The 21,731-nt window shown below is 38.4% G+C and overlaps 1 protein-coding gene and 1 pseudogene across 2 annotated transcripts in view; one reads left to right on the top strand and one right to left on the bottom strand.

Moving 5' to 3' along the window:
* The window catches only part of DIPK1A (divergent protein kinase domain 1A), a 105,238-nt gene that overhangs the window by 74,652 nt on the left and 8,855 nt on the right, over positions 1-21,731 (bottom strand). The window lies entirely within an intron of this gene.
* Positions 7,547-10,509, top strand: LOC103669368 (annotated as a pseudogene).

Genomic DNA, 21,731 nt, shown 5'->3' with positions numbered 1-21,731 from the left:
CAGGATAGGGAATTTGCTCTTTTCTGATCTGAAAATAATTAAAAAGGTGTTAGAAAAACAATGATTTTCTTATCCCTCCCCTTATCATTGATCTTATTATGAGCTGTAAGAGTAAGGTTCACTACATACGTTATTTCATTTCATTCTCCTAACTCCATGAAATAATTTTATCATCTTCATGATTTTACAGCTAAGGAAATGTAGGCTGAGTATACTGTCTAAAGGCAAACAGCACAAATGTGGTCGAGCCAGGACCTAATCCTGGTGTGTCTGACTCCCAAGCTGATGTCCTTAACCACCGTTTTATCCCTGCCACATTGTCATACTGGGGGCTTTACGGCATGGGGCGATGATAATCTTCTTTGGCTTTTGCTTAATCACTTTAGAAAGCTATATATGAACAGAACACCCTCCCAACCCTCTGCCCCCTCACACACGTTTTTAATAAAGACTCACAGAGCGGACGGCACCTGGGTGGCTCAGTCAGTTGAGTATTTGCCTTTGGCTCAGATCATGTTACATTAGTTTCGGGTGTACAATAGAGTGATTCAACAATTCCATACATCCCCCAGCGCTCATCAAGACGAGTGCACTCCTCAATCCCTATCACCTATTTATTTTTTTAAAGATTATTTATTTATTTATTTGACAGAGAGACAGCCAGCGAGAGAGGGAACACAAGCAGTGGGGGTGGGAAAGGAGGAAGCAGGCTCCCAGCAGAGGAGCCTGATGTGGGCCTCGATCCCAGAATGCCGGGATTACGTCCTGAGCCGAAGGCAGACGCTTAATGACTGAGCCACCCAGGTGTCCCCCCATCACCTATTTAACTCATCACTCCAACCACCTCCCCTCCGGTAACCATCAGTTTGTTCTCTATAGTTACAAGTCTGTTTCTCGGTTTCTCTCTCTCTTTTCTCCTTTGCTTATTTGTTTTGTTTTTTAAATCCCACATATCGGTGAAATCATATGGTATTAGTCTTTCTCTGACTTATTTTGCTTGGCATTATACTCTCTAGCTCCATCCATGTCACTGCAAATGGCAATATTTCATTCTTTTTATAGCTGAACAATACTCCGTGTGTGTGTGTGTGTGTGTGTGTGTGTGTGTGTGTGTGTCTGTGTATGCCACATCTTCTTTATCCATTCATCATCCATGGACACTTGGGCTGCTTCCACATCTTGGCTATTGTAAATAATAGCTGAATAATACTCCGTGTGTGTGTGTGTGTGTGTGTGTGTGTGTGTCTGTGTATGCCACATCTTCTTTATCCATTCATCATCCATGGACACTTGGGCTGCTTCCACATCTTGGCTATTGTAAATAATGCTGCTATAAACATAGCAGTGCATGTATCTCTTTGAATTACTGTTTTTGTATTTTTGGGGTAAATACGCAGTAGTGCGATTTCTAGATCACAGGGTAGTTCAATTTTTAACTTTTTGAGAAACCTCCATACTCTTTTCCACAGTGGCTGCACCAGTTTGCATTCCCACCAACAGTGCAAAAGTATTCCTTTTTTTCACATCCTTGCCAACACCTGTTGTTTCTTATGTTGTTGATTTTAGCTATTCTGACAGGTGTGAGGTGATATCACCTTGTAGTTTTGATCTGCATTTCCCTGATTAGTGATAATGAACATCTTTTCATGTGTCCGTTGGCCATCTGAATGTCTTCTTTGAAAAAAATGCCTGTTCATGACTTCTGTCCATTTTTAAATTAGATTATTTGTTTTCTGGGTGTTGAGTTTTATAAGTTCTTTATATATTTTGGATACTAAACCTTTATCAGATATGTCATTTGCAAATATCTTCTCCCATTCCATAGGTTGCCTTTTAGTTTTGTTGACTGTTTCCTTTGCCATGCAGAAGATTTTTATTTTGATGTAATCCCCAAGAGTTTTTTTTTTTTTAAAGATTTACTTATTTGAGAAAAAGAGAGAGAGCATGCATGCAAGCATGCACAAGTGGGGGAAGGGGCAGAGGGAAAGAATCTCAAGCAGACTCCCTGCTGAATGGGGAGACTGACACAAGGCTTGATCTCATGACCCGTGAGATCATGACCTGAACTGAAACCAAGAGTCAGACGTTTAAGCCACTGAGCCACCTTAGTTTATTTTTTTTAAAGATTTACTTTGTTGAAGATTAAGTGATCTTATAATTGGGGGTTTATTTCTGGGTTTTCTATTCTGTTCCATTGATATATGTGTCTATTTTTGTGCCGGTACCATACTGTTTTGATCACTACAGCTTTGTAATATAACTTGAAGTCTGGAATTGTAAGGCCTCCAGTTTTGCTTTTCTTTGTCATAGCTTTGGCTATTTGGGGTCTTTTGTGGTTCCACACAAATTTTAGGATTGTTTGTTGTTTGACAGCTTTTTAACAACTGGCTACATGGAAAATTTGGTAGAAGTCTCAACAGATTGGTCTCAAATGAGACAAGAAGTCAGAGTGAGTGTTCCTACTTATGCCATAATGGAAGAAGCGGGGAGAGACTAAGCAATTTTGTCAAAAATGAAGATCAGTGAGAAGGTTCTTGATTGTGCGTAGATGTCGCTTTTCTTCAAACCTTCCTCTAGAGAATGTTATTATTTTCAAAAGTTGTGCTGACAAGTATTGATTATTTAATATGGATGCCAGTAAAGTTTTAATAAAGTTTAGGTTGGCAAAAGAAACATGATTGACTGGACTATTGATCTGTACTTAGCTTCTAATCTTAAATCAGATATTTCTCTGTTCAGAAAAGTATCACTTAGCAGATACCTTCCCAAGTTGCAGATATGGTACCTAAGTATATTGTCAGTTTGTGTCAAAGGTCCATTTCAGGGTTAAAAATCACACCTTGACCTGAGGGGTGCTTCCATCATCCTTCATTTATAAGGAATTTCAAAGTTTTTTTTTTTTTTTTAGACTTCTAGGGTTTTATTTCTTGATGTAGTGATGGCTGCAAGGTATTTGTCTTATAATAATTTATTAAACCATACATTTGTTTTAAGTGGTTTTCTTTTTTTCTTTTAATAATATTTTTATTATATTATGTTAGTCACCATACAGTATATCCCTGGTTTTTGATGTAAAGTTCCATGATTCATTAGTTGCGTATAACACCCAGTGCACCATGCAATACATGCCCTCCTTACTACCCATCACCAGCCTATCCCATTCCCCCACCCCCCTCCCCGCTGAAGCCCTCAGTTTGTTTCTCAGAGTCCATAGTCTCTCATGCTTCATTCCCCCTTCTGATTACCCCCCTTTTTTTGAACCATTTGACATGAAGATTATTTAGCCTTAAATGCCATTCTTTATAATAGAGGTAAAAACATACTTGCCAATATTATAGAACTGTATACTTAATGAGTATTAAGGGTTCCTAATACAGTCATAATCTTAAAACATGAACTACGGCTATTCCCTACCTCCACCTCTCCCCACATCTACACTAGGTGAAGCAGCCTCCCGATGATGCTATAATTCATACCACTTCCCTATGGAGACGGCCTGATGTGAGAATCTAAGCTACACCCACCCACTTAGTTGAAGGGCATCTCTTCATGTCCCTAGACATACATTTACCACTTGCCTCTTGAAAGTGTTTATACATACAGGAAGACTGTGCAGCTAACTTTAGTAAACACAGATAGCATCGATCTATATCTCCATTGTGTTATTCTGTCTAGCCCCTTGCCTCAAGTAAAAATGTTAACTGTTTTCTTATTCAAAGTTCTACAAAAATATTAGAAGAAACTTTTTCACATTAGATAACATAAATATGCCATTTTTTAATAGAAAGCGAAAAAGAAATTTTGTGTGACTTTGTAGCTTGTTAAAGCATTTGTTTATCATCATATAACATGACATTTTCTATATTCAATATGACAGAATTGAAAAATAACTTGGTCTATCAATTTTGAGAAATATTTATGTAATGGATATAGTAACAGCTCTCAATATGAAAAAATACGTTGATTTCTCCAAGGTATTCATAAACATATGCAAAGAGAAATAGACAGTTTGAAGGCAAAAATTGGCCGTGTCACTAATCTGACTTCAAAAAGTTCTTGAAATAGGCAAGCACACAACATAGATGGCCATAATGTGTCTTTTATTTTTTTTAAAAGATTTTATTTATTTATGTGACAGAGAGACAGCCAGCGAGAGAGGGAACACAGGCAGGGGGAGAGGGAGAGGAAGAAGCAGGCTCCCAGCCCAGGAGCCCGATGTGGGACTCGATCCCGGAATGCCGGGATCACGCCCTGAGCCGAAGGCAGACACTTAACGACTGCGCTACCCAGGTGCCCCCATAATGTGTCTTTTAAAAGCCATTGAAAACTTTATTAATTTTTGGATATCATAACATTTTATGAGGAAGCTAAAACATTCCTCTTTTATTACTGAAAATATTGTTACTAGGGAGATAAGAAAAAACTCTCCTATCAACCATCATTATCATCTCACCAATAAATGAAAAAAATAAGGCTAATAAAGACAAAAGAGCTTGATACAAGGCAAATCACAGGCTTGAAATGCTAAAGCATATTACTAATCTTTTTCTTTTCTTTTTTTTTAAATAATGATTTTTTATTATATTATGCTAGTCACCATACAGTACATCCCCGGTTTTCGATGTAAGGCTCGATGATTCATTAGTTGTGTATAACACCCATTAGAATTCTTTCCACTTTTCTTTAAGTTCAAAATAACTTCAATAAAAACAGTTGCTACATAAGACATCTGTAACTCAATACTGTCATTTTCTATGGTTAATTTCTATCACCTTTGGGGAGGGAAGTCTACATAACATAATGACTTTCAAATTTATTTGGTAGATCTAGCTATGGGCCACTTTTATATTAATCTGATTTAATGGGATCTATTTTAGGTTAATTAATCCTCAGAGATATAAATTCCTTAATAAAGCAGGCAGCAGTATTTTAAAATATTAACCAAAACATTCATAAATCATGTTAAACAATCCATTAGCAGGACCAAAATACCTCAATTTCTGCTTCTATTTGTAGCTTTCAAAGCATAACTCTGCTTCCCCACCTTCCCAAACACCCTCTTGTATTCCACAATAACCCTTTCCTTCACATTCCACTCCTCTATCAACTAGGAAATGATCAGATTAATTTACATATATCAAGTGACTGCAGCTGATTTACACTGTAACATTAACTAATCCCAAAGCTCTGGTATATATTAATTAAGTCAGCTAGTGGTGAAATGGAAGGTTTAACCCCTTACTAAGATTGCGACATCACCAAGCATAAAGAGAGATTTTCTTTTTGGGAGGTAGAAACAGGAAGTCTGAAATCATGCATTATCTAATGGTAAACCTGATGTAGTCCTTTTAGGGTGATGAACATCCCTTGTCCCTCTGCCCTCCCTAACACAGACTGCTAAAAACACAACCCTCCCCTGCCTCCCTTTCCTTTTTTCTCTAGCCTGTTTAGAACAAAGCAACCGAACACAACTGTACTAATTCAAAAAATAGGCATTAAAGGTCAATGACAGCACCTAAACACAGTACAACACTTCTTCCTTTTTAATCCTACCCTTAACTGGCAGCTCCCAGGTTCTTAATATTTATTTCAACTACCTTTGGCAATTAAGATTTTGATTTTTTTTTAAAGATTTATTTATTTGAGACACAGAGAGAGAGTATGAGCAGGAGGGACAGAGGGAGAGGGAGAGAGAATCTCAAGCAGACTCCACACTGAGCCTGGAGCCCAACACGGGGCTCCATCCCCTGACCCTGAGAGCACAACCTGAACCGAAATCAAGAGTGGGATGCTTAACCAACTGCGCCACCCAGGAGCCCCAGATTTTGATTTCTTTTAAAATACAATTTTGGAATGTAGCCCCTTCATCAGTGGGGGTAATATATTACTGAAATCTAGCTTTTTTATTTGCAGAACCCCAAGAAAACTTTAAAAACTATATATCCCCTCACACATTCTCAAATTGACATCTAAAATTTTTCACTATAAGTTTAAGTAGTTGCAAAGGAGTAATTGCTAATGTATTATAAATATCAATATTTTAAAAGAAAGCTGTTATGTCACCTTAAATGTATCAAATGGAATTTAAACTCTTTAGCAATTTGATAGCCACTATTATCCATTTCAAAAAACCATTTCAAAATTAGTTCAGACTGGTCAGAAATTTTATATCTCTCATTTTTCTTTTGGAACTTATTTTTCTTTCTACCTTCACCAAATTATTTTTTTTAACTTTTAAGTTGAAATATTTATAGATTCACAGGAAGGTGCTAAGAAACATACATGGAGATCCCATGTACTCTTCACCAAGCATTTCCAACATTAATATCTTGCATAACTAACAACAGCACAACATCAAAACCAGGAAATTGGCATTTTTATAGTCCAGAGCTTATTCATTTTTACTGGCATATATGCACTCATGTGTGTGTGTGTGTGTGTGTGTGTGTATGTGTGCATGCAACTCTATCCAATTCTATCACATGTGTGACTTTATGTAACCACTACCACAATCAACATACGTAACTGCACCATCACCATAGGACTCCTTAATACTACCCCTTTATAGCTACAGCCGCCCTTTCCTCATCCCTTCCCTATTCCCTGGCCACCACTCATCTGCTTTCCATACCCATAATCAGGTTATACCATGAATGTTATATAAATGGAATCATGTAATATTAGCCTTTGGAGATTGGCTTTTTACTCAGCATGATATCCTTGAGGTCCATCCAAGTAGTTGCATGTTCAAGAGCTCATTCTTTTTTACTACTGAGTAATACTCCATGGTTTAGACACAACACAATTTCTTTAACCACTCATCCATTGAAGGGCATCTGAGTTATTTCCAGTTTGGGACTATTACAAATGAAGAGACTATAAACATCTGTACACAGGTTTGTGTGAACATAACATATTCGTCGTCTCTGGCTGCCATAACAAAATGTCATAGACTGGGTGGCTTCACCATAGAAATTTATTTTCTCATAGTTTGGAGGCCAGAAGTCCAAGATCAGGGCCAGCATGGTCAGGTTCTGGTGAGAGATCTCTTCCTGGTCTAAAGATAAATGCCTTCTCACTGTGTCCTCACATGGCAGAGAGAGAGAGAGAAAAGAGCAAGGTCTCTGATGTCTCTTCTTATCATCCTATCATGAGGACCCTGCCTTTTGACCTCATCTAACCCTAAATATCTCCCAAAGGCCACATCTTCAATTACCACATTGTGGGGTTAGGGCTTCAACATATGATTGGGGGGGAGGGCACAATTCAGTCCATAGCATTAAGTTTTCATTTCTCTGGGATAAAGGCCCAAGGGTTTAATTGCTGGGTTATACGGTAGTTGCATGGTTAGTTTCTTAAGAAACTGCCAAACTGTTTTCCAGAGTGGCTGTATCATTTTATATTTCCACCAACAATGTAAAATGCAGCTTCTCTGCATCCTTGCCAGCATTTGGTGTTGTATTTTTTTTTTTTTAGCTATTCCAATGATATCTCATTGTAATTTTAATTTGCATTTCCCTAATGGCAAACATCTTTTCATGTGCTTATTTGCCATCTGTATATCCTCTTCAGTGAAATGTCTGTGCATGTTTTTTTCCCATTTTCTAATTGGATTGATTGTCTTTTACAGTTTTGAGGGTTCTTTATATATTCTAGATACTAGTTCGCTGTCTGATATGTGTCTTGCAAACATTTTTTTCTCCATCTGTAGCTTGTCTTTGCATCCTCTTAACAAGGTCATTTGCAGAGTAGAAGATTTTAATCGTGATGAGATAAAATTTATCAATTTTTCCTTTTATGGATCATGTTTTTGGTGTCAAGCCTAAGAACTTTTTGCCTAGTTGTAGGCCCCAAATATTTTCACTTTTTTTCTGGAAGTTTTATAGTTTAATATTTTCCATTTATGTCTACGATAAATTTTGAGTTCATTTTTATATAAGATTTAGGTAAAGTTTTTTTTTTGTTTTTTTTTTTTGCCAATGTATGTCTAATTGCTTCAGCACCACTCATTAAAAAGATATTCCTCCTCCTTCTGAATTGCTTTTAGGTTCTTTGTCAAAAATTAATTAGGCATATTTATGTGGCTCTATTCCTGGGTTCCCTATGCTACTCCAATGATCCGTGTCTATCCCTCCACTAGTAATGAAGCTATACAGCAAGCTTTGAGAAAAGGTGATTCCTCCAACACAAATTATTTCTAATGTAATGTATTTTATGTTTGAAAGTCTTTTACTGGGCAGTGTTATATTTTTTCTCAACAAAAATCTGTCTATAAGTTAAAAATAAATTTCTCTTTATTTTCTGTAATTAAAGACTTCAAGTGTTAAAACAATTTCTTCTGGTTTGAGTTTTCTTTATAACTATTATTACTAATCAATCAATTAAAATATAAATATACTGCAAATTTTGATTTTAAAGAGTCTTAAACATAATAAAGAAAACTGTATAAAAGAGATGGGTGTGAGGGGAAGTCAGGTGGCCTCTGCCACCATGTCACCACAGCCGGTTTGTTGCCAAAAGGAAAATGGCGGATCTGGAGGAGCAGTTGTCTAATGAGGAGAAGGTGCATAGAGCAGCAAAATTCATTATTCATGCCCCTCCTGGAGAATTTAATGAGGTGTTTAATGATGTTCAGTTAACACTTAATAATGATAATCTTCTTAGGGAAGGAGTAGCTCATGCATTTGCACGGAGTAACTTGGACCAGTTTACTCCAGTAAAATTGAAGGTTATGAAGATCAGATACTGATAACAGAACATGGCAACTTGGGAAATGGAAAGTTTTTGGATCCCAAAACCAGAATCTGTTTCAAATTTGATCACTTAAGAAAGGAAGCGACTGATCCTAGATCATATGAAGCAGAAAATGCAGTTGGAACATGGAGAACTTCAGTAAAAACTGTTCTATGAGTGTATATAAAAGAACATTATCCAAATGGGATCTGCATTGTCATATAGTAAAAGAAGAAGAAATAGATGGACAGCAAACCATTACTGCATGCAGAGAAAGCCATCAGTTTCAAGCAAAAAACTTTTGGAACAATCATTGGAGGTCAGGGTGGAAGTTTCCAATTACTTTTTCAACCACTCAAGTGGTTGGCATCTTGAAAATGCAGGTTCATTATTATGAAGATAGTAATGTTCAGTTAGTGAGTCATAAAGATATACAAGATTCCCTAACAGTGTGTAATGAAGTACAAACAGCAAGAGAATTTATAAAGATTGTAGAAGCTGCAGAAAATGAGTAGCAGACTGCTACCAGTGAGAATTATCAGATGACGTCGACACCACTTTCAAAGCTTGACCTTGGCAGTTGCCAATTACACACACTAAGATTGATTAGAACAAGATCCTTAGCTACAGGATTGGCAAAGAGATGCAGAATGCATAAGATGAACAGTGTATGACCAGATCATCCAGTGTCTGCATTTTAAGAAAAATCACTGCAAAAGTATTCAAAACTGTCAAACTACCCAGTCGGGTGGGCTGTTGCCATTGAAAATCACTGTAATTAATTAGTTTGGTTAGAGCACAACGCTTAACTAATTAACCATTATTTTTCATTTCTTTTGTTCAAAGGGGATTGAAAATCAGTTTAAATGTCTTTTACTTTCTCTTACACCTTTCTTTTTTACAATTAAGAGATGATTCCTCTAGTTTAATGTTAAAAGTTTTTGAAGTGTTTCAAAAATAGTTTACTTATCATAACCCTAAAATTGTCTTCTGGTTTATGAAGTAGGTAACTTTGATATTTGCCCAGCACTTTTTAATGGGATCAATAATGGACATTTCAGTTTAAGGTGGTTGATGGATTTAGCCATATATGCTGCTGAAGAAATTGTCTACTTTTCCCCCTCACCTCTTCCATTTATGCTAAATTGAGATTAGAGGGAAAGTATTTTCTGTATCAATTGTGTTTGAACCTTTCAAAAGGTTTCTTAGCTAGCTTAGTGTTTAAATAAACTTTTTTAAAACAAGGCCAACATCTAATGCTGTTTTGAGATTCTGAAATTAAATGAAAATACTTATTTCAGAAATACATTTAACACTTTTTTTCTTGTGACAGTTACACAAATTAGCGTGAATTCCATATGTCCCTGAGTTATTTTTATCATAGAGCTACAAAGGTATTGTAACATACCATATTGTAATATATATAATCCTGAACTCATGAAAAAATAAAGTTAAAAATTTAAAAAGAGATGGGTGAGGTTTTTCTTCTTCAGTTAGGTCACATTTCCACGCAGTGACTATTACTTATCGTCAGGATGAAATAGTGATCAGCACCAATTCTATCGCTACTTTTAATTTCATAAAGTTAAATGGTGAGAAATCCGTGTCATATAAATGAGAAGAGGAAAATGGAAGTCTTGTTAGAGCAATGATTTCTCAATTCTTCAAAATTTTTGAACGACGTTAAAAAAAAAAGATAAGTCATATACCATCAAAAATATACTTAATAGTACATTAGTTAACCGGCAAACAAATCAATTAGGTTATTCTCTCAGTTTTGTGAGAGCAAAAAAATGAAAACTGTTTGGATTGCAAAAGGAACTTTTATCTAGCATTACGTTAGACGGTGTCACTTACAGTCTTCCACTACCTTCACACTGACACCGGTCTTTTCAATTTTGCCCTTTGGCGCCCTGGTGTTTTTACATCCGGGGACCTTTGTGAGATCTGAGATACAGCAATATGCCTTTCTTTCTTAATAGTGTGAGAAGGGCAACAGTGAATGAGAAGGGGAACAGCAGACCCAGCACCTCCATCATAAACACATTCTCAGGCAGAACAATGTTAGGAAAAGTACATGGGGAATTTAAAGATCTACAAATTGGCTCCTTAACTATGCCCCATACTCCTTGAAAAGTGTACCTAATTTAAAGATACAAGTAAATGTGCATCTGCAGCCCACAGGATCCACACCAGCACAGGGATTCCATGGAAGTGAGCAGTAAATGCTTCTTGATGAGAGAAACTGCACGAACAAAATGACAAGCACCAAAATAGCAACACGATATATCAAAGGAAGAGCCCCACTTAAAAGCTGAGAATCAGACTGAAGCAAATTAAGTTGTTGCTTAAAGCATAATAATTAAGGCCTTTAAATTTACCAAACCACTCTGCTATCACAGGATAAAAAGGCTTGTTTATCCCTCCTCTGTCCTAAGGGAATAAATTATCTCATGAGTCTTTTATTTCACCCAAGTGCTATTTAAAAGCTATGAAATGTTTAAGCAATTCATTACATTAATATAAAAATCTTTATAGGACAGAAGTACAATTAAAACCAAAGGGTAGGAAGCACTGAGTAAGGTGGAAAGGATATGTTATCTGATGGTAATGCCAAGATCCCAGTTTTTGCCTGGCTGTCCCCTGCTCTTTAGTCATCCCCTCGCGGTTCGCCAACCAGCTGGCCAAATAGATGTCCTGACACTCATTAGCAGGTCACCTATTTTAATTATTTGCATTGTGCACATAGCTGCCCAATGTTTTTGTTGCTTATTTTTAAAGTTCATTTATTACCTATCCATCGGTACCAAAACAACTCCCAAAACTCCCCAAAGCAACATGTGAATTCTACGAGAGCAGAGATCTCTCAAGTCACTGCTCCAAGTTCAGCGCTTACCTGATACAGAGCAGGTAATATACTTGTTGACAATAGCCTATAGAAACCAGGCACAAAACTGACGTTAATTTTAAGACTCTAATCTTTAACTGAGCAGTTTTCTCTCTTTTTTTACTAAAATAAACTATTGCTATTATACAAGATTTTCTGAAAAATTGTGCCATTAGATCTTTACCCCTTTGAAATTATTTACTCTAATTCTCTTGCTTTACTTTACTGAAATAATTTATAAATTACGCAAAGCTCAAATAGATACTGCAGCCATGAAATAAACAGGTTAGGTAAATATTCATAAGAGATATAGTTTAAAATTCATATCGGGACTTTAATTTCAAGATGGTAGGTTGAGGATGTGTGTTTACTACCTATAGCTTACGAAACCACACTCAAATAAGGGAGGCAAAAGATGCAATAAACCTATAATAGCAAAAGGAAAGAGAAGTTAAGGGGTTCACCAGTGGATGAAGGATACAACAAATTTCTAGAATTCAAAAAGCAGACAGAATTGTGTTGATGGATGAGACAGGCAGAGAAAGCCACAGCCACAAGGCAAGCTAAGAGGAGCTGGAAGCCAAAATGCTTGTTGGAATGGTAAAAGGAATCTAGACAGCCAATCCGCCCAGGGACACCTGATGGCTCTGGGCTCCAGTCCAGCAGGTACAAGGGAGGAGAGAAGGGAAAAGGGGGGGCTGAAGACAGTGGGAATAATTGAAGGTCTGTACTTGGAACTGTGCTGGTTGGCATCCCCATCTGCTTCCCCCACCCCCACACAGATCACAGGTGGCCTGGCATTAACCCTCCGTCCAAAAGCCAGAGAGCTGAAAGAACAAATGACCTGGGGAAAGCCAAGCCATCTAGTGGGAGTACAACCTGCCCACAGTAGAGCACTCCTCTAGCACAAAGGCAGAGTCCGAGCACAGGCCTAGAGCAAGCAGGCCAGCCAAGGCATCTCGCTCTACACAGAGGGCTCAGTCAGCCATCCACATAGGTGATAAGTCTAGGGGGAAAAGAGACCAACTTTTAAAATGGCATAGAAAATCCATACCAGTTCCTCGGTCCTTCTTTCTAAAATATGAACAGACAACCAGGGATTACCAGGCACATGGGGAAAAAAGCAGCATGAGAAACAACTAAGAAAAACATAGAAAAAAGAACCCTGAGGAGAACAAATACAATTAAGCGACATAAGACAACATTAAAAAACAACAACAACAACTATAATCAAAAGATTCAAGAGGGTATTGCACCCATATAAAATAGGAATAGGAAACCACAAAAAAGGAACAAAGAACTTGCAAGAACTCTTTAAATTTTTCTTAGAATTTAAAGAGTGATTAGAAAAGGAAAGTAAATCAACAGATGATCTGGAAAACAAAACTGAGAAGCACAGAATGAGAGCATATGGATAAAAATATGGAAATAATAGAGAGACCATAAGAGACATAAAAAGTCAATCCAAGAACAGAAAAAAAGAGAGGGGAAAACTATTTAAGAAATAACAGAATTCCCCAGAGCTGAAGAAAGACCCAAGTCTTAAGATTGAAAGGGCTTAGTGAGTGGTCAATACAACTAACTGATAAAAGACCCACATCTATACATCTTCTCATAGAATTCCTAAACAAGTATATAAAGGAGATACTGAATAGGGAACACAGGTCACCCAGAAAGGACTGACAAATTGCTTCTTGTCAAGCAATAGAGGATGTTAGAAGACAATGGAGCCACGTCTTCACATTTTCTAAAGGAAATTATTTTCAGCCTCGAATGCTACACCTAGCTCAACTACAGATCGGTATGAAAGTACAACATAGACAGTTTTAGACATGACTCAGAAAGTTTATTTCCCACATAGCCTTTCTAAAGAACTCACTTCAGGATACACTCCAGGAAAATGATGGACTAAATCAAGACAGTGGAAGTGGATCCTGTGGGAGACACAGGATCCTGGGAACAGTGATTCCAACCCAGGAGAAGAGTGGATGGAGATCCTTGGAAGACAGCTGTGCAGTAGTCTAGAAAAGCATTTGGGTACAAAGGGGGATTCCACAGAATAGAAAATATAACTGAGAGGAGAGAAGAAGTGAGGCCATGACAAAGACATATTACGCTCGAAGGAGGAGGAGGAGGAGGAGGAGGAGGAGCGGGGGGAAGAGGAAGAGGAGGAAGAAGAGGAGGAGGAGAGGAGGAGGAGGAAGAAAAAGAAAAAGAATAATAATATGAAGAAAGGTAATGAGAAACCCCCTGGGGGAAAAGGGCACAAAAATCTACATTTCAAATATGAAGCAAGCTTATATGTACCCCGATTATAAGGAATTAATGGAGTAGGAGAAAAGAGGATCTGGTTGTTACTGATCACAGAACCTTGAGAGTCCAGGGTTCATTACCCCCGCCCTAGAGAGAAGAAACTAATCCCAGCACACAAATTGGCTCTGCACTAAATATTTATAGAATCATATTTTAGGGGATACTATAAATAGAGATGCCCTTCATCTTAGGCCAGAACTAACTTTGATACTTTGGCTGCAAGACATAAATTTCAGGATCCTACAAGAAAGACTGGCCAAAAGGGTTTCACTCTTATTTTCTATAAATGTGGCACGAAATGATAGCCAGTTCCTATCTGTACTACTCTCCCTAAAGATGACAGTTGTTTTCATTACTCAAACAGTCCAGCACTCCAGAGCTAGCTCAGCTCACTTGGGTTTGGGAGATGTCAGAAGAAATGTCTGCTCCCTACAGCTGAGCAGGTAACCATCCAGGAAAATAAGGTATATTGACTGCTCAGGGAAGAAACTGTGGCCTATGGTAATCACAAATTATAGCTCTTGTTACTTCATTACAGATCCCAAAGGCTGGACTTTGAATTTTCATTCTTTAATCAGAATATTAAAAAGCAAACAAGCATGATTTCTAAGCAAAAAGGAACTTTTTATAGAGAACGTGCAAACATCACATGTTCTCTTCCCTACTGGCAGAAATATGATGCAGCTTCTGGAAAAGGACAAATCCTTGCAGTAATCTGCTTAATAACAAGAGGCATTTGTCCTTGTCTGTTAATTCTACCTGCTTTCCTGACAAGGAGAAAGTAACTTCATGTTGCAGTCAATGGGTCTCAGGTTCATAAGGGAAACTCCTTTCTGGAAAAATTAACAGGTCATAACAGTATGATACTATTTATAGTTTTCATCTTTTAGATTCAACTTATATGGAGACTTGGTTGTCCTTGGTAACAGGACAAAATATGAAAGTTATCAACCTTGACCATGTAAAATAAGTGTCGCTGACAGAAAGTGAGAAAAACAGATGGAAAAAGAAGTACATGTTCTAATGCCCCTTTTTAAAAATGCAGGGTCGACAAAACTGTCATAAGTGGATGAAATGAGAAATAGAGCTGTCATTATCTAAAGTTACTAAGTCAAGCAGCAGAGGAAGTAAAATGAATAATATAACTACTATATCAAACACTGGAAGAGAGAATGAGATGACTGTAGTGTTAGAAAGCTAAACATTCATTTTTTAAGTGGAAAGTCAATAGATAATACCTAAAGCTGATCAATCAAAAAAAAAAAAAAAACCAGATAAAAGTCTATTATTTGGAGCAGTACCCCAAATCTTTTTGATTGTACAACCCTCTCAGGGAAATAACTTAGAGTCCAAATCCCTGACATTTGTATATTTACTTATTTATGTTCCATATAAATTTATGACTTTATTAATCTATTACATATATATTGTGACTTACATAAAAACAGACATTAAAAGTGTATCAGAATAATTCTGAATGAATTTTTTATGGAGAGGGAACACTTATAGTAAACCAGAAACAGAAAATCACTAGCTATTCTGACAAAAATAAACATTTTAAGATATAAAAAAGTATATGAGAACAAAGCACCTGTTAGGATATATAGAGTTTTTAGACACAGAGATCTAGAAGTTAGAGATGTAGCCACCAGGAAATCCCAAAAGATAGGAGGTTCAAAGAGGCTACCTTTCAGGAGTAAAGCTGGGGATACAAAGAAGTAGACAGGGAGACTTACCATTTGCATTATAAGCTCATCTATGCTATTTTACGTATTGTATACATGTGTTCTTCTGTATAAAGAATTAATCTAGGGTCACGTGGGTGGCTCAGTCAGTTAAATGCCCGACTCCAGATTTCAGCTCAGGTCATGATCTTGGGGTCATGAGATCCACCCCATATGGCTTGTGGCCTCTGCTTCTTTCCCTCTCCCTCTGACTTCCCCCCCTTAGGCACACTCGCTCTCTCTTCCTAAAATAAATAAATCAGGGGTGCCTGGGTGGCTCAGTCAGTTAAGCGTGTACCTTGGGCTCAGGTCATGATCTCAGGGTCCTGGGATGAAGCCCCACATCGGGCTCCCTGCTCTTCAGGGAATCTGCTGCTTCTTCTTCCTCTGCCCCTCCCTCCTCCTCCCCACCTCCACTCATGCTTTCTCCCTCTCGCTCTCTCTCTCAAACAAATAAAATCCAAAATAAACACATAAGTAAAAACTTCATTAAAAGTATAAAATAAATCCTTTTAAAATTAATCTAAACAGCCCCATAAAACTCTGTCTCTACCAGTGTTAATGCTGATTCATTCATTCAACAAACATTTACTGAATATCTGCTCCGGGCTAGGGCTAGGCACAGGGGATGGAAAAGGGCAACTGACACCTTGGCTCCCAAGGAAATCCCAGTCTGGGTGGAAACAAGCTATGAAAACCACTGATGACAACCAGTATCATAAACGCTGTAAGAGAAGTATTTGCCGGCTCTCATGCACACAGTCCGGGGCACGGAAGTGGCACACTAATAGTATGTGGGGTATTAAGGAGGGAGTGCTAAAGGGTCACTTCCTCTTGGAGTTGAAACCTGAAGGACAAGTAGAAAATTGAGACTAAACCAGGTAGAGAGGAATGCAGGGAAATGGGAGAAGAGCATTCTAGGGCAAAGGAGAAAAGGTGGGAGAGGGTAGACAGGCTGACACATGAGCATGGTTTGTTGGTAAACTGGAAGTTTTTCAGGATTGCTAGGGCAAACAGTGCATGAGGTGGTGGTGGCAGGAATGAAAGAGCAAGAAAGGAAGGGATCAGAAAGGAAGGGCCATGCTCAGAACTCTGCATGGTCTCCTGAAGATGGTGGGAAAGCCACTAAAGGATTTCACTAGCAGGGAGGGAGACTAGGTCAGATGTGCATTTGGGGGTAGGTTACTCTAGAAGCAACGCGGAAGATGGAGCTAAAAAGGGTAAATGAGGCAGGAAGTCCATTCTGAAGGCTATTGAGACAGAAGGAGAGAATCACGGTACCAGAAGGAGACAGATGGCCAATGGGTATGTGAAAAGGTACTCAACATTACTAATCATCAGGGAAATGCTCTTGAGTAACTGGAGAGTATCACTAGCTGAAACAGGGAAAGAAGCAAGTTTCGAGGGGGGTGGAGTTTAGGTTAGGACATGTTAAATATGAAGTGTCCCATAAGAGAGTCCTAATCATAGGAAACAAACTGAGGGTTGCTGTAGGGGAGGGGGTGGGAGGATGGGGTAACTGGGAGCATGTGATGTAATGAGCACTGGGTGTTATATAAGACTGATGAATCACAGGCCTGTACCTCTGAAACCAATAATACATTATATGTTAATTAAATGAATTTAAATTAAAAATGTTTACAAAATATGAAGTGCCATCTAAAAGTAGATATCAAGCAGCTGGAAGTGCAAATCTAAAGTTCTGGGGGAGAGGTTCAGGCTGGTGATACAACACTAGAGACTCATTAATATTTGGGTTGTAGTGGAAGCCATGTGAAAAGCTGCAGTTATCCATCGGGACTGCACAAAATGAGAAGCCGAAGAAGGTTCGAGTGCTGGTGAAAGCAGGGAGCAAAGGACTGAAGAGACTAAAGGAAAGGGCAGGAGTACCAGGAAAGAATGAAAGAAGGTCAGGGCAACAAGGAGGTGGTAAATGAGCCAAGGAAGAGCAGCTGAAATGACAGGTCATGGCATCCGGACTGAATAGGGAAGGGAGGGAAGCCAGAGGGGGCTGGCGGACTGGAAGGCACGGGAGTGGCAAAGGCCTCAATTATGAAGACGGGAATAAGATGGTGGTGGGTGAGAATAAAGAAGAGGAACGCAAGAGAGACAGGAATGTGTGCTCCCAGAGCTCAGTGTCTTAGAGTGGTTACAGAATAGTTTTGAATACATGTAAACACATGTGTAACACGGTGCACAACCTGAGTATACACTCAGGACAAAAGGACAAGATGAGGGTAATAAACAGGCCCTGTCTTCTCTGGGGACAAATTTAGTTCTACTGGATCAGGTGTGCCTAAAATATTGTCAGCTGGCCCATTAAAAACAAAACCAAGCGTTGTCTTCTTTAACGGGTAAAGAACAATTCTAATTAATTATAGTAATAAAGAGAAGTAAGTTACACTTTAAGAAAGTTTTCTTAGAGTTCATGAAGTGAAATTTTTGTGCTCTTACTTTCATTGTATAAGGGTACAAAAGTTTTAAGAATAGGATCTGTTGTAAAAACAAATATTCTTGCGTGTGATGTTCAGCAGCGATTTGCATTTTCTTCTAAATAAATATCCATGATTCCTCCCATAGTAATTGTTGGAGTGATAAATACAAATCTCTCGGGATGCCTGGCTGGCTCAGTCAGAGGAGTATGCAACTCGTGACCTTGGTGTCAGGAGTTCAAGTCCCACGTTGGGTGTAGAGATTACTAAAAAAATATATAAACTTAAAAAAATATAACTCTCTTATAAAATCTATTCTATGACAACATCTTTAAACCTAATAGTAATGGGAAAGACACAAATAAAATATTTTAGGAAATAATTGACTTTTTTAATTGTCAGAATTCAGTTGTATTCTTTTTGTGGTAGGCAGAATTCTAAAGATGTCTCCCAAGATTCCCACCCCCTGGTTATTGAATCAAACACTAACCTAGGTACTGCAATAAAGGGACTTTGCGGCTGGAACTAAGGTTACTAATCAACTGACTTTAAAGTAAATATCCTGGGTTATCTGGGTGTACCCAATGTAATCGCACGAGCCCTTAAAAGCAGAAGAGAAAGGGAGAAGAGCCAGAGCATGGGGCAGAGAGGAAATCAGAGAGATGTGAAGCATGCAGAGGCTCTACCACTCTTGCAGGCTTTGACAATGGAGAAAGGGAGCCACAGACCAAAGAGTGCAGGCGGCCCCTAGAAGCTGAGAAAAACCCCAGCCAGCAGCCAGCAAGGAAATGGACACCTCAGTCCTACAACAGTATGGAACTGAGTTCTGGCAGCAACCTGAAAGAGCCCAGAAGCCAATTCATCCCCAGAGCTCCAGAAAGAAACTCAACCCCAGTGACACTTTGATTTTCAACCTTTGAAACCTGGGACAGAGAACGAGCCAGGCCAAATTGTGCCCAGACTTCTAACCTACAGAACTGTGAGATAAGGGCACAAATGGGTGTTGGTGTAAGCTGCTAAATTTGTGGTAATGTGTTCCAGGACTACTGGAAAACTAACACACTTTCATTAATTACTGACTTCAGATGTGCTCTATCAAATCTCATTTTCTTGACCCTTAATGTAACTTTGGACAGAATTCACACATTTTCCAATAATACTCAGTCATTATGAAATCCAGTCTAATTTATTTTTCCCCAAACTTTTATTTTGAAAATCTTTAAATCTGTAGAGAATTTAAAAGAATAGTATTAAAAAATACCCTTATACCTATATTCATCAATAGCTGACATTGTCCTCTATTTGCTTGCTTGCTTGCTCATTCTCTCTAAACATACATAAATATCTCTACCTCTCTTACTTCCCTCTTCTCTGTATCGGTGGTCCTCAACTAGGAACAACTGTGTCTCCCAGAGAACATTTGGCAATGTCTAGAGACATTCTGATTGTCACTATTGGGGGGTGTTACTGGTATCTAGTGGTTAGAGGCCAGGGATGCCGCTAAACATCCTACAAACAGAGCCCCACACGACAAGGAATTTACCCAGCCCGAAATGTCAATAGTGCTGAGTTAAGACACCCTGTACTGTATAAACGGATATACAAACAATTTTCCTGAACTATCTGTAAGTAAATTATAGACATTGTGGCATTTTTTTACCCAAAACATTTCAGTTTATACCGTTTAAATAATGAGACTCTACTAAATAACTCAACAATAATACAATTATACCATCCGATGTAATCCATTTTCAAATTTCCCCTTTATCTCAAAAAAGTCCTTTATCACTTTTTATTCAAAAGCTAGATCTAATCAATGGTACAGAGGTTGGCATGTTGATCAAGATTTTAAATTTAATATAAACTAGAAGCTCTACTTTTCAAGCAATAGGGGTCAGGCAGTAAAACTTGTGGTGCCAGCTCTAGGATCTATAAGTCTGTGACTCTGACACCATGCATGTCTGAAATGGGTGCGGTAATTAATTCAGAAGGATGTTATAAATCTCTCTTGCAAGAATATCCTCAAACATGATTACCCAGTTCTTAGGACAGAAAGGGGAACTCTGTTTATAATAACCCATAACCCTATTGAAAAAACATCAATCTGAAACAACAATCAAGAAGGAATGTTTTCCAAAGAAGACAAGAAAATGGCCAAAAAACACATAAAAAGATGTTCAACATCACTCATCATCAGGGAAATACAAATCAAAACCACAGTGAGCGGGGCGCCTGGGTGGCCTCAGTTGGTTAAGCATCTGTCTTCAGCTCAGGTCATAACCTCAGGGTCCTGGGGCAGCTCTCTACTCAGCAGAGAATCTGCTTCTCCTGTGCTCTCCCTCCCTCTCTCTCTCAAATAAATAAAATCTTAAAAAAAAAATACACACACAGTGAGATACCACCTCACACCTATTAGTATGGCCATTATCAAAAAACAAACAAACAAACAAACAAAAAACCCAGAAAAGAACAAGTGCTGGCAAGGAGATAGAGCCCTTGTGCCCTGCTGGTGGGCATGTAAATGGTAAAACAGTATGGCATCTCCTCAAAAAATTAAAAATAGAATTACCCAATGACTTAGCAATCTCGCTTTTGGGTATATATCCAAAATCATTGCAAGCAGGATCTCAAAGAGATATTAGGATTCCCATGTTCACTGCAGCATTAGCCACAACAGCCAAGAGGTGGAAGCAACCTAAATGTCCAGTGATGGATGAATGGATAAAGAAAGCATGGTATCCACATACAGTAGAATACTATTCAGCCTTCAGAAAGAAGGAAATCTTGTCATATGGTACAAGATGGATGAATCTTGAGGGCATTACGCTAAGTGAAGTAAGTCAGTCACAAAAAAACAAAAACTGCATGATTCTACTTATATGAGGTATCTAAAGAAGTCAAACTCATAGAAACAGAAAGTAGAATGTGGTTACCAAGCTGGCAGGGAGGGGGAAATGGGGAGCTGAGCTGTTGTTTAATAAATACAGAGTTTCAGTTTTGCAAGATGAAAAAGTTCCAGAGAGCTGTTGCCAACAATGTGCATACATATATATATTAAAGATTTTTTTTTAATTTCTTCGAGAGAGAGACAGAGATAGCAACAGAGAGCACGAGCTGGGGAGGAGTGGGACAAGCAGACTCCCCGCTGAGCAGGGAGCCCGATGTGGGGCTCAGTCCCAGGACCCTGGGATCATGACCTGAGCCAAAGGCAGACGCTTAACCGACTGAGCCACCCAGGCAACCCAACAATGTGCATATATTAACACTAATGTACCATAGACTTGAAAATGGTAAGATCATGAATTTTACGTTGTATGTTTGGAGTCACAATAAAAAAACAAAACAAAAGAAAAAAAATCACCATGATTCCAGGATCACATCTAAAAAAGATAACTATTTAATTTCATGAAATATTCAGTCAACTCTCCCCCAAAAAGAATTACTTCTTTTTTTTCTAAAGATTTTATTTATTTATTTGACAGAGACAGAGACAGCCAGCGAGAGAGGGAACACAAGCAGGGGGAATGGGAGAGGAAGAAGCAGGCACCCAGCAGAAGAGCCTGATATGGGGCTCGATCCCAGAACGCCGGGATCACGCCCTGAGCCGAAGGCAGACGCTTAACAACTGTGCCACCCAGGAGC

The sequence above is a fragment of the Ursus maritimus genome, unplaced genomic scaffold (assembly GCF_017311325.1).
Source record: "Ursus maritimus isolate PB19 unplaced genomic scaffold, ASM1731132v1 scaffold_12, whole genome shotgun sequence".
Classification (NCBI taxonomy): domain Eukaryota; kingdom Metazoa; phylum Chordata; class Mammalia; order Carnivora; family Ursidae; genus Ursus; species Ursus maritimus.
Note: the sequence above shows the minus strand (reverse complement) of the source record. Positions and strands in the feature narration are given on the sequence as shown.